Here is a 16,259-nt window from a genome sequence, read left to right on the forward strand (position 1 = left end):
AATAGAAAGAAAAATGGGCTGGAGGAATCAGGCTCCCTGACTTCAGACTATACTACAAAGCTACAGTAATCAAGACAGTATAGTACGGGCACAAAAACAGAAATATAGATCAATGGAACAGGATAGAAAGCCCAGAGATAAACCCACACACCTATGGTCACCTTATTTTTGATAAAGGAGGCAAGAATATCCAATGGAGAAAAGACATCCTCTTCAATAAGTGGTGCTAGGAAAACTGGACAGCTACATGTAAAAGAATGAAATTAGAACACTCCCTAACACCATATACAAAAATAAACTCAAAATGGATTAAAGACCTAAATGTAGGGCCAGACACTATCAAACTCTTAGAGGAAAACATAGGCAGAACACTCCATGACATAAATCACAGCAAGATTCTTTTTGACCCACCTCCTAGAGTAATGGAAATAAAAACAAAAATAAACAAATGGGACCTAATGAAACTTAAAAGCTTTTGCACAGTAAGGAAACCATAAACAAGACAAAAAGACAGCCCTCAGAATGGGAGAAAATATTTGCAAATGAAGCAACTGACAAAGGATCAATCTCCAAAATATAAAAGCAGCTCATGCAGCTCAATATCAAAAAAACAAACAACCCAATCCAATATGGGCAGAAGACCTAAACAGACATTTCTCCAGAGAAGATGTACAGATTGCCAACAAACACATGAAAGAATGCTCAACATCACTAATCATTAGAGAAATGCAAATCAAAATTACAATGAGGTATCACCCCACACCAGTCAGAATGGCCATCATCAAAAAATCTACAAACAATAAATGCTGGAGAGGGTGTGGAGAAAAGGGAACCCTCTTGCACTGTGGGTGGGAATGTAAATTGATACAGCCACTATGGAGAACAGTATGGAGGTTCCTTAAAAAACTAAAAATAGAGCTACCATACAACCCAGCAATCCCACTACTGGGCATATACCCTGAGAAAACCATAATTCAAAAGAGTCATGTACCACAATGTTCATTGCAGCTCTATTTACAATAACCAGGGCATGGAAGCAACCTTAGTGTCCACTGACAGATGAATGGATAAAGAAGATGTGGCACATATATACAATGGAATATTACTCAGCCATAAAAAGAAACAAAATTGAGTTATTTGTAGTGAGGTAGATGGAGGTAGAGTCTGTCATACAGAGTGAAGTGAGTCAGAAAGAGAAAAACAAATACTGTATGCTAACACTTATGTATGGAATCTAAAAAAAAAAGAAAGAAAATATAAATGGCTCTGAAGAACCTAGGTACAGGACAGGAATAAAGACGCAGACTTAGAGAATGGACTTGAGGACACAGGGAGGCGGAAGGGTAAGCTGGGACGAAGTGAAAGAGTGGCATGGACATATATACACTACCAAATGTAAAATAGCTAGCTAGTGGGAAGCAGCTGCATAGCACAGGGAGATCAGCTCGGTGCTTTGTGACCACCTAGAGGGGTGGGATAGGGAGGGTGGGAGGGAGACGCAAGAGGGAGGAGATATGGGGATATATGTATATGTATAGCTGATTCACTTTGTTATAAAGCAGAAACTAACACACTATTGTAAAGCAATTATACTCCAATAAAAATGTTTAAAAAATAATAAAAAAAAGAATAAAAGTGACACTGATGATACTGGTCCATGACTTTATCAGCATCAGAGCTTCTTGTAGCAGAGTTTACATGAAAAACCCCATTCAAGGCCTAAACCAATAAAAAATTCATATATCCTGTAATTTCAAGAGATATGACTCCAGGAAAATAACACAGTAATTCCCACATGTTCCAATATATTCATTCCTGGGACTAACCTTGGGGCAGTATAGTGTAGGGGATAAGAGTAAGGTTTCTGGTTCCAGACTGCCTAGGTTCTGCACCTTCATTTCTCATCTGTAAAATGGGGATAATACCACCCATCTCACTGGGTGGTAGTAAGGATTAAAGGAGTTAATACATGTAAACATCTTAGAATAATGCCTAGCTCTTTGAATAGTTCCCAGCATTATACTAGACACTGAGTGACCATGGAATGATTCATTCATTCATTCAACAAATATTTATTGAGTGCCAACTCTGTGCTAGTTGTTGTGCCATGTGTGAGAATACCACAGTGAACAAAATAAAGCTGGTCCCAACCCTTACAGAGTTTACAGTTATAGCTGAGAGCAAAGACTGTCATGGTGGACAAGGACCCCAGCTGACAAGGTAAGAATCAGGGGAGGTTTCCTGGGAATGAGGACTGTGCTAGGGCCTGGGGACTGGTAGTAGGCAGGCAAAGAGTGTTCCAGGCGGGGGCTGGCATGTGCCAAGATGGCAAACAGAGACAGAGGGGTTCACTGCAGCTGTGATACAGAGGGGAGGGATGGTGAGAGGGAGTTTCGGGAGGAAGGCAAGGAGGTAGGTCAGGAAGGGCCTGTTTGCACTGTTAAGTGCTGCTCGCTATCTTTGGAACAAATGGGTGAGAGAGAGGGAGGAAACACACCAAGTTTGCCAGTCTTGACACTTCGCTCACATGGCCTTACGTTGTAAGTTTTTGCTGTGTAAAGTGCACACATATTTTCACCCCATCACATTGTGAGTTCCTTGAGGATAGGAACCGTGGGTCTTAGAGTTCTTTGAATCCCCCGTAGCCACTGCCAACCTTCTTGGTAATTTGGCCTCCAACTAGCCATCTCTTAGCACCTCTTACATAATCTCAATTCCAATGTTATTATCTTTGGTCTGAGGAGCAGGTCTCCATCACCCACTGAGGACCCCAACACCCTGCCTTGCTCTTATCGGGCCTTCCCACCACCTTGGACTGGACTCTTCCCTCCACCCCCTGCCCTGAGATTACAACCAAAGCTTCCCAATGCTCTTTGTTTACCTGGGGCACCTTCTAATTTCCCATCATCATTCCCTGCAGCAGTTTTATCACTTACCAGACCCTCCCTTCCACCCCAATGTGAATAGCTTGTTTAGACCAACTGTTGTAATTTTTTACCCTCTAGATACAGTGCAGTGAACAGCAATGGCTTTGAAGTCACACACATCTGAGCCTGAATCCCACTTCCTAGCTGTGAGGTCTTAAGCAACTTACTTAATCTTGCTGGGCTCCACTTCTCTCATCTGTAAAATGGGACTAATAATACTTACCTGCAGGGTTGTTGTGAGGATTAAATAATGGTTATATAACTAAGATGCTCATTAAATGTTGGTACCTCTGTCCCTGACAACAGCAACAGCGTGTATAATTTCCAAGGCTTAAGCACTGCATGTCTACATTTTCTTTTGTGGTAACTAATTCAGTTCCCAGAAATCTTGTATTGGGTTGTAAATAAAAGAGTCGATTAGGGTAAATGCAAGATAATTTCTTGGCACGAAGAGCTCTCTTTTCAAGATTTATCCTGTAAATTTAAGTCATTCTCATTCTCAGCTGCTACGACATTTTTCAAAGTTACCTATACGTGGTAACTCCAGACCTAAAAGACATATCAGCAGTGATCAGTGAAAGAGAGCAAGCGATTCTGAAGTTGTTTTTCTCTAGAGCAAACATGTGTACGGCATCCAGAACAATGGGATTCTGATTGCCGGGCCAAACTTCCAACAAGACGCTAATGAGTTATAAACCCCTGGAGCTCTGCTTGAGTCACTGATGGAAACAGCAGCAGCATGCAAGCCCTTGGATGGAGTCACAGCCTTATAATTAGTCTGAGTGTATGGTTCACTATCATGGGCCTGGGTGTGTGCAGATGACAGAAAAGGAGTGAGGGACAAGGAAACAAATTGAAACGCGTACACTGAGAAAGGAAGAGAGAGGAAAACCACTTACCACTCACGAATGTAATTATAAGATTTTTTTTTAAATTATTTATTTATTTATGGCTGTGTTGGGTCTTCGTTTCTGTGCGAGGGCTTTCTCTAGTCGCGGCAAGTGGGGGCCACTCTTCATTGCGGTGCGCGGGCCTCTCACTATCGCGGCCTCTCTTGTTGCGGAGCACAGGCTCCAGACGCACAGGCTCAGTAATTGTGGCTCACGGGCCTAGTTGCTCCGCGGCATGTGGGATCTTCCCAGACCAGGGCTCGAACCCGTGTCCCCTGCATTGGCAGGCAGATTCTCAACCACTGCGCTACCAGGGAAGCCCTAATTATAAGATCTTAACTGCCGAAGTTTGGGAAAGCCAAACTGATTTCAAGGGGACTTAATGAATATAAGTACTGGCCGCGGGGCCACCTTGGGAACTGTGAAGGGCATCGTGTCAGTCTTTTCTTTCTGCCCCTTTTGCAACTCTCTCTCTCTCTTGTTTCTGCATTCTCACTACCAGGGCACCTAAGAGTGAGGATGGGAAGGAAAGCATGGAGGAAGAGAGGGGGTGACCTGCTCAGGGAGCACTGACCACTACGATGAGTGCCCAGCACTCTGCCAGCCGCTTCCTGTTCCTTGGCTCAGTGTCAGGAGCACGGGCGTTGGCAGCAGACAGACCTGCTTCAGAGTCCACCCTGGTCCGACCCAGGCAAGTGGCCTCGGTTCTTTACATGTAAAATACCATCAAAGTGATTGGGAGTGTGAAATAAGATAACGTGTATGAAGCCCTTAGCATACAAATGAAATGCTCACTAGTCTCTTAATATTATTTCACTTTCCTCCATAACAGAGGGAAATGGGGCTTTTATCTCCACTTTGTGGATGAAGACACTGGCAAGTGGGAACACCGAGGGGACAGTGAGGTCCACGAAGGTGAAGGCCATGCCAGCCTTGGTCACTGCTGCACCAAGCACATAGGCAGTGAGGCCCGTGGAAAGCATCACTAAATATCTGTGGTTGAGGAGGAATTCAAATTCAATGGCTGATCCAAGGCCAGTGTCCTCTCCAGTGCCAATTTCCTGTCCCCAAACAATCCTTTGTCTTTGGGGACAGCTGTCGAAAAGCACAGGCTTGAGAGCCAAACAGCCCAGGGTTCAAGTCCCAAGTTACAGACCTGCTTTGTGAGCCAACTATTGATACATTTCTTTTACTCTTCATGTCCCACTCTCACAATAGAGTCCCTTGGTCTTTTTTTTTTGACATCCTAGCATATCTCAAAGGGAACTGAGGAAAAAGGGTTATTTGGGGGCCAGAGCCTCAAAGAAAAATCCCATCCCTGGAGGCAGTATACTGGTGACAGAAAAGAAAAACATCAGGGACGGAGTTAGGATGGTGTGTCTGGGGTTTGTTTTGTTAGATGGGAACAAAAATAACAAAATGAAAGAGTTTTGAGAGGGAGGGAGCTAATGATTACTGAGCGATGATTGTATACTCAGGTGTGCTTGGTGTTTTTACATGTGGTCTCTCATTTTATCCTCTTCAAATTACGGAAGAAAGATTCCCATTTTACAGATAAGGAAACCGAGGGTCAGAAACGTTAAGCACCTTGGTCAGTTTAACCTGTCTTGTTAAATGGCAAAACAAGGCTTGTTTCTAGGTTGGTTTGGTTCCAAAGCCCATGTTTTTTCCACAAGTACAGTCTGTCTCTCTTTAAGGTAGAAGAAAAATAGATTGGTCAGGCTTTTAAGTTTACCAAAAAGTTTCATCTTCTCCCCGGTGTCCACTGGGAAGTGACTTCTCTATGTTTGGAAGAACACTCATGTCTATGTTCTGCTCTCAAGATCTTCCCCTGCCCTTTTAAAATTTTAATACTATATCAATTGATCAATGCGATGGGGAGTCTGCAGTTCCCTGGAATTTTATTCTATAGTCAGGCCACAAATTTGTGACTACTTTTAAAAATAGTGATTTGTACTCAACATGAGAGTTTTGAAGGAGATAAGCATATTTTTATATTTTAAAATATAATATTGATTCTTGTAACACAAGAGAAAAGTAGGTGACAAGTCAGAGTGCTGGTTTAAAGACTGAACCCTGTAAAGTTTACAGGCAATCTACAGTGAAGCTAAATCTAACAGCCATGAGACAAAAAATAGCACAATCACTTTACAGGGGTTTTCCAGGCAACTCCGGAATTCAAGTGTCCAAGTTCAGTCCATGTAATAAAAGAGAGTTTACGACGGTTTTCCAATAGAAGTAGAAGATGGAGAAAAGAACACTTGTATCTGTGAACATCCTAAAACCAAAAGCCCCATGAGGAAAGTTTACCACGTGTGAAACATTTGTTTTAAAGAGAAAAGATGTTAGACCATAAAGGGAACAAAATCGCTCGTTAACCCAGGCAGCCATAGAAACATCATTCATTCATTCATTCTTGCAACAAACCTTCATTGAGCACCTACTATAATGGCAAATACCCAGCACAGGGGATGCAAAGCTAATTAAGGCATACTTCCTGCCCTCAAGAAAATCTTATCATCTGAGGGGTGAGACAAAGTGATTATCAAATAACTTTTTTTATATATATTGGAGTATAGTTGATTAACAATGTTGTGTTAGTTTCAGGTGTACGACAAAGTGATTCAGTTATACATACACATGTATTTATTTTTTTTCAAATTATTTTCCCAATCACGTTGTTACATAATATTGAGCAGCGTTCCCTGTGCTATACAGTTGGTCCTTTTTGGTTATCCATTTTAAATATAGCAGTGTGTACATGTCTTTCTCTTATGCAGAATTTTCTGTCCCTCTCTCGTCATAATTTTCTAACTTTCTCTTAAAGTGGAAGGAGAAGCAGCATTGGAGGGGGGACACACGATGGATATATAAATATTTCACTTTTCCTACATCATCTTGCTGTGTGGCTTTGAGAAGTACATTCTTAAGTACTGGCAAGTATTTGCCGATGCAGGAAGGTGCTCGTGAGCTTGGTGCATCTGGGGAACGGAGAGCAGTTCTGTGGGTGAGTGTAGGACTCACGATGCATGGTAGTCTGGGATGAGACAGATTGTGAGGGGTTTTATGATCATGAAAGGGAGTTTGTGCAGTAAGGAACAAAATGAGGATTTTAAGCAAAGGACTCCAGATAACTGTGCCGCTAACTTTGGCAGAGAGTATACTACAGGGGAGAAGATTTGAAGTATGGAAATTAGGAGGCTAAACTAGTAATCCAGATGTGAGATGGTGGCCTGAATGAGGCCAGTGATTGGGAGGACGACAAGAGGGGGACTTGGAAGATTTGTGAATAATGCATTTATATTCCTGCAATTATATTTCTGTTTATGGCAGTTATAGTAAGAATTATCAGGATACTACTCCTTGGACTGGGAGACCCTAAAAAATTGTGAAACAAATTTTTTGTATGAATCTGGACTCATCCATTCATTTTTACCTAACAAACACTGGTATGTATTTTTAAAGGGTCTTGTACAGTACCTGGTGCATAGTAGAGGCTCAAAATTACACACACAAACACACACCCAGACACACACACAATATCAAAATGGCCTAGTAATTTGGGGGCAACCCTGAACCTCAAAACTAAAAGCCATTTATTTAATTGAGCACAATCTTCACTAATCTATAAGATAACATCTTAAATTGTAGTGTAGGAGTTGGTTGTGTTCAAATTTAAGGAAAATGGGAGTCTTTTGCTGGCATTAAAAAAAATTACACCTCACCATCTCATTGTACTTAATAAATTACCTCTGCCACCTTCTTTTATTGACGAGGAAATTGGGCAACAGAGAACTCAAGCTACCTGCTCAAAGCCACACAGCAAGATGATGTAGGAAAAGTGAAATATTTATTATATATCCATCTTGTGTTCCCCTCCATTGCTGCTTCTCCTTCCACTTAAAGAGAAAGTTAGAAAATTATGGCGAGAGAGGGACAGAAAATTCTGCATAAAAGAAAACATCGAAAAAATACAAATGTGGCCTAATTTAATTTCCAATACATGTCTCCACCTTAGGCTTTGAGAAAAAGGTTAAAATGCTATTCTCCAAAACGAAGTTATTTGATTGAGGAATATTAACCTCCTCGCCCCTTGTACTTTTACTCGTTTTATCTCCTTTTCATTTTTGTTTGTGGGTCTATTCATTTTGGTGAGGCCAGGCACGTTGCTAGGTAACGGGCCCATCTCGGGCTAGCATGTTAGTTTGTCTGGCTGGCCCGGGTGGCAGACTTCCCTAGTGCTAGCTGCCGGCAATGCAGTCTCTTACAAAAAGCATTTATCACGGAGCAGGCACCGTAATGGCCACTCAGTGGAGGGGAAATTGAGCTGACCCGAAGGCCAAAGCTGTTAGGGAGACTGGTGGGAAGGGTAAGAGGGTCACAACACCCTTTTCCCACCCACTTAGTGGGCAGTAAGCGCTAGCACAGCCCAGCCACTGTTTTCACTAACAAATCCTGAGGCTTTGCACCTGAAATAAATGTTTGCTTGACATTAAGGATTTTTTTAAAAAGGCGAAAAAATAAAATCGGTTTGCTCCAAGAACAATGAGCTATGTGATTTAAAGTTAGCCAAAGTTCCCTCAAGATTTGATTTTTGGTAGTTATGCTGGAGGGGAGATTTGCAGAGAAAGTGGGGTGGTTCTAAATAATTAGGGTGTTCTGACAGTGGTAATAGAAACATTTCTTTACCTAGTTTCTTAAACTTGAAAGTAGAAAAATCGAAATATCTGTGCTTTTTAGATTTCTCCCGTCACCCTATAAATGGCACCAGTTTTACATATCAAATGCTGGTCATCACCAAATTTATATTATTTTCAAATATTTGTTGCATTACATTATGACCATTTCCTTCAATATTTATTTATGCTTAGCATGAAATAAAGTTTAAAATGAAAATCAAGAATTTTTAAGAATGTGTTTAAATATGCTTTTGCAATGTTGAGTAACAACACATATTTGGATGTGATGCTTTCCTATACAGTGTTATAGATTGTTCTGGAGACATCCAGATTTCTTTGCTTTTTTTGGAATTATTTTATGTGAATAAATACAGAACAAAGAAAAATGGCATTACAAAAATAAGAAATACATGAGTGGTGCATAAAAGGATAAAAATCATTATAAACAGTATGAAGGCTATACACAGATATATTTTATATTAACCATGTAGAAATCTCGGCAAGGTTCAATTGTGGAAGAAAACAGAAATTCCTTCCCTATACCCTTTGTTTTTCTCAATCAACTATAGGCTGTGTCCTTTGTACTTGAACTTTAAAATTATGTGTCAAATTATATAAGGGGTTTAAAATGTTCTTGCATGGAAAATAAGCACTAAATATTATCCAGAATTTCATTTTTAATTATCTTTATTATTAAACAGTATGTAGTCTCAATATTCTTCTTTACTTGGGTGAAAACTTTTCTCTTGTTTTTCAAATGAGGAACATGTAACCCTCTATCAGAGATCCTCGCTCTAAATTGTATTAGCTGTGTGATTTTGGTCAAATGGCTTTCTTTTTCTGAGTCCTAGTGTCCCTATCAGAGAAGAGGGGAAGGTGAGAGCCACCCAGCTACCTCTCTGAGTAACCGAGAGGATCAGACAAGATGTTAGCTGTAAAACACTACACAGATGTGGGACAACAATTTAATTACGGTGAAAAATAAAAATGTTTGGAGCAACTGAAAGGACTAGGGGTAGGTTTTCAATAGCACTCAAAATTCTCTCATTTTGGATAGAATTAGGCTTCTTGCCTTGATGAGATGCCAAATTTATAAGCCCGTTAGAGCCTCTGTGTTCTTTTTGTCCTATTAGCCTCATTTTATACATAGACAAGAGGAATTGCTGCAGCTTTTCTTTGGAAAATGGAACAGAGTTGAGAGCACAAGAAGGGCCCTTTTCTTCATTCTGGCTCCACCGCTTTCAAACAACAATATTTAACCAACAAAAGAAGAGACCAAGTCAATCTCAGTTTTAGTGATTCCCTTGAAAGTCATCAAATAAAAATGTGAACTTTAAAATTGATCAGGATTAATTTCACTGACACTGTATCATGACATATATCTCTTCAGAGACCCATTTGTTGGGCTGCAGATGCAAAGAAAGTAAGGAAAGAAATAAATCAGAATACAATAAGGTAATTAGACTTTTGCCATTGATAGAATACTAAAGATGTCTGATTTATCAAAGCATTAACAAACAGAAGTAAACACAAGACTTATATTTTCTTACAAAATACCTAGAGAGGAAGATTAAAATAATAACCAAGACCATGTGTATCAATAAATTTAATTTATAAATATCACTCCATTGCCAAAAGATGCTCTTTCATTTGCTAATTTGAAGAGTGCAACAGCAAGGGATGGTTTATCAATCCAAGTGCCATTCTGATGTGTAACGGCTGTTCTCATCTCCATGGACATTTTCTTACCCGGATGAGAGAGTTCTAGCAAATATGAAGTACAGCTTAATAAATAAAGTCATTTAATCTTTTCCTGCAGTCATTACCTTCAATATGAAATTAAACAAATATATTTATAGTGTTTTTCTTCATCATGATTTCAATTCCAGTGTGCTTACCATAAGAAAAATAGCTACCTGTTCCAGGTATTGTCTTAAGTGCGTATGTCCATTATCTCATTTAATCCTGACAACAGCTCTATAAAGTAGATATTATTACCCCCACTTACAGATGAGAAAAGTGAGTCTGATAGAGGTACGGCAACTTGTTTTTGATAAATGCGGAGTCAAGATTTGAACCCAGGCTTGTCCAACTCCAAAATACGTGTTCATAATCACTACAATGTACTTGAAAATCTTGAAAATCAAAATTCTTTCAAGACAAACTGATGCTAATTACAGAAATTGTAATTTAATATAGGCTATTAGATAAAAAGTTAAATTTTGATGAAAGAATTTTAGTGGTGAAAGAACCTCAGGAGCCATCGAAATTCAACCTTCATTTCCCAGATGAAGAAACTGGAGTGAGACAGTACGTGATTTACCGAGAAGCCCACGTAAGGTTATTATATGGATGTATGACTGAGTGGTTGTCCCACCAAATAAGTCAGTGTACATTTGCCTCAAATAGCTAGTATATTTAAAATATTGTTCAACACACAACATGTCTACCTACCAAAAATGTCAGGGAGGCATATCTGCTGCAAGATGAGGTAGAACATCTTAGAAGTCAAGGGAAATCAACCTATTTCACTCCACACTGGGTTCTCCCATGCAGCCCCTATGCCAGGCACTGGGACACAGAGAAGAAGTGTTCTCAGCCTAGGTTTTGCACGGTAATAAAGACCACAGGAATTCTTATGAATTTTTAGTAATTTACTTGAAATTTAATTTGAAGACCTAGAGAAAGCATGAGGTTAATCTAGATAATTTATATGAACGCTAAAACAGATGCTACTCCCTGTGGCAGAACTCATCCTCACAGGCAAAAGGTGACTGAGTCTGAAGCCATCTTCCTTTTGGAGGTGGGGATGGAAGCAAAACTACTTAGATCAGATGTCCCTTCCAACATACATTCTACCCAAGGAAATGTTGAACCACCTTGTGATTCTGTCCCCAAACAGTCAATTAAGCAGAATTCTCTATGGATCTTTCCTGATCAGACCAGGCAGAGCTCAGAAAATTATGAAATCATGTTATTTCAGGCTGAGTTTGACAATAAAGCTACAAATTTCTAACTTCAAAGTTATTTTGAACATGTCCACAAAAATATTTTTATAGTATCCACATAAGTGAGACATACTGCTATAATAGCCATTTACATAAACCCATCAGCATTAAAATGTAAGATATAAACTGTTCAGTACACTGTCTCTAATATCTAACATTTTCCTCCACACAGTGTGAAATGCCCCAAAATTGTCATTAGCATGATAAGCTGCTCATCATAAGTGCCCTCAAACTTTCAAATTACTCTGCCATATCTGACCTGTCATGGAAAGTCAAAAGAAGAAAGAACAAGGATTGGAAATATCCTGATATTTTCAAAGTGACAGTTTCTTTGGGGTTTGACTTTCTGAATTATAAATTCCTCAGGATGGAGATTTTCTTCTTCATTTGGCACATTTATCAGCTGCAAAGTCTTACATGACTATGTAAAAATCAGCAATAAAGAAATCCCAAGAATATGGAATAGAAACTGACACATAGTAAGAAATTCAATAAAATATTTGATAAATGAATGAATATTTCTTATTTTCTTCAATCACTTTCCAAATGATATCAAACAAACTGCCTTTACAAAAAATTACAGCATGGTTTTAAACAAATAAACGGTGAGCTTTCCTGAGGAGAGTAAGCTCTCTCTAATTTGTGCTTTATAGAGTCTACTTCAAAATATAATAATTTTATGTTACAATGACATAATTATATAAAGGTGTTGTATCACACCTTTTTCTTTCAATAAGGCACCATTTTCTTTATATTACTTGGTTGAGAAAATATTTCCCTTAATGCAGCACAAACTAGAACTTAAAATAGTGTTAGAAATAGCTCTGCATTTTATTGATACAAGAGCCTAATCTCATAGGATGAAATAGGATGATTCTTCATCTTAAAATATCAGCTATAGTTCACTTTGATATAAAGCAGAAACTAACACACCATTGTAAAGCAATTATACTCCAATAAAGATGTTAAAAAATATATCAGCTATAGGACTCCAATTACCTTTAATATCTTCATTATAGATGTGAAGTAGGGATTCAAGGAATTAATTCTTATAATTTGGGCAGGGAAATAGTCATCAAACTTCCAGGTCAACAGTTTAGTTTAACAAACATTTCTTGAATAACTACTAAGTGCCATGGTAAACTTAAAAATGAATGAAACATAGTACCTGCCTTCAGAAACAAATTCTGTAGTGTTCCAGGGAAAATAAAATGGATATGACAACATACAGTAGTTCCCCCCTTATCCTCGGGGGATATGTTCCAAGACCCCAAAGGATGCCTGAAACCATGGTCATCTGCTTCATACAGCCATGATGATGTCCATGGTTGGATGTCAGAAGCAGACGATGTCGATGGCTGGGGATCCTGGGCAGGATGGAGTGGAAAGACATGAGATTTCATCACGCTACTCAGAACAGTGCCCAATTTAAAACTTAAGGATTGTTTATTTCTGGAATTTTCCATTCAATATTTTCAGACCATGGTTGACTGTAGGTAACTGAAACCACAGAAAGTGAAACCACAGATAAGAGGGGACTACAGTATTTTATTAGCATAAGTAAGATTATATTAATAATGGTATACCAAGGGGAGGGGAGGGACAGTGAGAGTGGTCTACACCAGGTACAAGCATTATCTGTAGAGAATTTAAAAACCTGAACACATCTTAGTCTACTTATTATCACCAGGTACCAGCAATTCAACTGGGGTTGAAGAGTATTCCCCCTGGGAAGTTCAGGTCCTTCTCAGAACCTCAGAATGTGACCCTATTTGGAAATAGGGTTGTTGCAGATATAACTAGTGAAGATGAGGACATACTAGAGTAGGGTGGGCCCTTAATCCAATGACTGGTGTCCTCATTTTCTTAATGGTGTCTTATTTCTCCGAATGAAGAAGAGGGAAAGAGACACAGGGGTAGACACAAAAGAGAGAGCACCATGGGATGTCAGGGGCAGGTGCATCTAGAAGCCAAGGAACATCAAGGGTTGCCAGCAACTGCCTGAAGCTAGGAGAGAGGCATGGGACAGGTTCTCCCTCAGTGCCTCCAGAAGGAACTAACCCTGCCAACACCTTGATTTCAGATGTCTAGCCTCCAGGACCATGAGACAATAAATTTCTCTTGTTTAAAGCCACCCAGTTGGTGGTACTTTGTAATGGCAGCACCAGGAAGCAAATACCATGACTATTCCCAAACCCTGCCCTCTTGGTATACCACTGAGTATTAATAATCTAATGTCGTCACTACTAAAGTGTGTATTGTAGCTGATGATTAGTAGAATAATAGTTTGGAAGTAGAGAGAGATGTGTAAATATGTATTTCAATACAATGTGGTAAGAGCTGTCATGGAGACGTGCACGGGCACCTATGGATCACATAGACGGTGGGCTTCAAAGCTTTCCAGACTAGTACACAGGGCATGTTCAGGAAAGAGCAGATGAATCCAGTTTGGCTGGAACAGGTTATTGCGTGAAGGAGAAGAAAAGGGTGGAAAGAACGGTGAGGCTCTGCTCACAGAAGGCCTTTAAAAATGGAGATTTAGATGGTGCTTTGAACCCTCACTAGGCAAAATACGTTCTGTGGGCCAGTAGAATTGGCATTACTGGAAGCTTGTTAGAAATGAAGAAACCACTCCGAGAAATACTGCTATAGTCCCTTACTACTCAAAGTGTGGTCCTGGGACCAGCAGCATGACCATCACCGGGGGGCTAATTAGAGACATGGACTCTCCAGCCCGACCCCAGACCTACCAAATCAGAATCTACTTTCTAACAAGATGCCCAGCTAATCCACTTGTACACTGAGGTTGAGAAGCACTATTCCAAGGGATATTATGCCTCTACTGGGAGGAAATAAGTGGGTGAGAAGCCGGCTGAGGTGGGAGGTTGGGGAAGGGGGTGATACGCCGGGACGTTCAGGAACAGCATGAGCAAAGACATAGGGGAAGAACAGCAACCAAACAGCAGCCAACACTTAAACTGGGCTGGGCACTGTGCTGCACACTTTGTATGAACTTATCTTTCCATCTCCACAGCCCCTCTGTCTTTTTATCATGCCTGCTTTTCAGACAACAGACACACGAGGTACAGGTAGATAATTAGGTCAATGTCACACAGCTGGTGAACGCTGGAGGGGGGATTTGAACCTAGGAGTCCTCAGCATCCATTTAATACCCCAAGCCTTCATGTCTTTGCACAGCAAATACCCTCTACCTGGAATACTCTTCTTAACATGTTAAAATCTCATTCATTCTTCCAGACCCAGCTCAAAAGTCACCTCCTCTGTGCTCTCCCTGCCAGTTTTCCCAGTCACAGTAATTGCACACTCCTTGGGTCTCCTTCACATCTCTTTTATACCACAAGGATAGACTTTGTCACGGTCTGGCTTCGTTGGTGTTTGTCTCTTCCCTCCTCACCCCCAAGCAGAATGTGATGTTTTGGGGAGTGAAGGCATGTCTCATTAATCTCAGTCTTCCCAGTACCTAGTTAGGTGCTTAATTCCTAATAGACACAAATCCATATTTATCAAAGATGGACCTGGGTGTCAAGTCTGGCTACATCCTTGACTAGATGTGTGAACTTGAGAAAATTTCTGAACCCTTCTGTCTTCAGTGTTCTCATCTATAAAATGGTGATGACGAAACCTACTTGTGAGGTTGTAGTGAAGATGGAGACAGATGAGATATGTGAAAATGCCCACACAGAGCAAGGCACAGAGTAAGCACATGATAAATACCTTTTTTTTAAAAGATTATACTCCATTTACACTTATTATAAATTATTGGCTATATTCCCTGTACTGTACAATATATCCTTGTAGCTTATTTATTTTATACATAGTAGCTTGTGCCTCTTAATCCCCTACCCCTATCTTGCCCCTCCTCCTCTCCCCTCTCACCACTGGTAACCACTAGTTTGTTCTCTATATCTGTGACTCTGTCTCTTTTTTGTTCTATTCACTAGTTTGTTTTATTTTTTAGACTCCATGTATAAGTGATAGTATTTGCCTTTCTCTACCTGACTTATTTCACTCAGCATAATGCCCCCCAAGTCCATACATGTTGTTGCAAATGGCAAATTTCTTTTTATGGCTGAGTAGTACTCCACTGTAAATATACACCACACCTTCTTTATCCATTTGCATGAAAAATATCTTTTAAAGGAATAAAATAAATGAATAAGGTGTCCTAGTGTAAAAGCAAACAGTAATAATAAAAACAGCCATTTATTAAGTAAGTGCCAGGCACTATTTTAGATAGAACATGTACATTACTGCATCATTCTTCAAATACCACCTGTTATGATCATAATCATCATTTTCTTTTATTAAGTAATTAAACTGAGGCCTACACATGTTAAGAAGTTTACCTAAGGTCAAGGGGAGATTCAGATTGTGGCTCTGATCTAAATGAGTCCAAAACCTTAGCTTCCAGAAAAAAACAAAAAGCTGACCGGTACTTGATGTACCCCCCCCACTGGTGTACCAGCTCACCCAAATGTCACACCACTATATTTAACTCAGAGATAGTCATTTTATCAAATTTGCACCAAAACCTCAAAAAATCTGAGCATTTTAAAAATTATACTCCTTAATACTAGAAAACTACAGCTGTCAGTGGTCACGTGAGAATTGGCTGTTCTTCATGAAATACAAGCTGTGTTAATGAGAGGTATGTTAAAACAGTTTGTTGTTGTACAGCGCTGTGTGTATAACTAAAACAGGACAGCTTCCCAAATTCAGTGAGATGTTTACAGA

At 39.8% G+C, this 16,259-nt stretch overlaps 1 pseudogene; it reads left to right on the forward strand.

Moving 5' to 3' along the window:
* Positions 1–2,107: 2,107 nt before the first annotated feature.
* The window catches only part of LOC118897922, a 166,750-nt pseudogene continuing 152,598 nt past the window's right edge, over positions 2,108–16,259 (forward strand).

This window comes from Balaenoptera musculus, chromosome 1 (assembly GCF_009873245.2).
Source record: "Balaenoptera musculus isolate JJ_BM4_2016_0621 chromosome 1, mBalMus1.pri.v3, whole genome shotgun sequence".
NCBI lineage: Eukaryota > Metazoa > Chordata > Mammalia > Artiodactyla > Balaenopteridae > Balaenoptera > Balaenoptera musculus.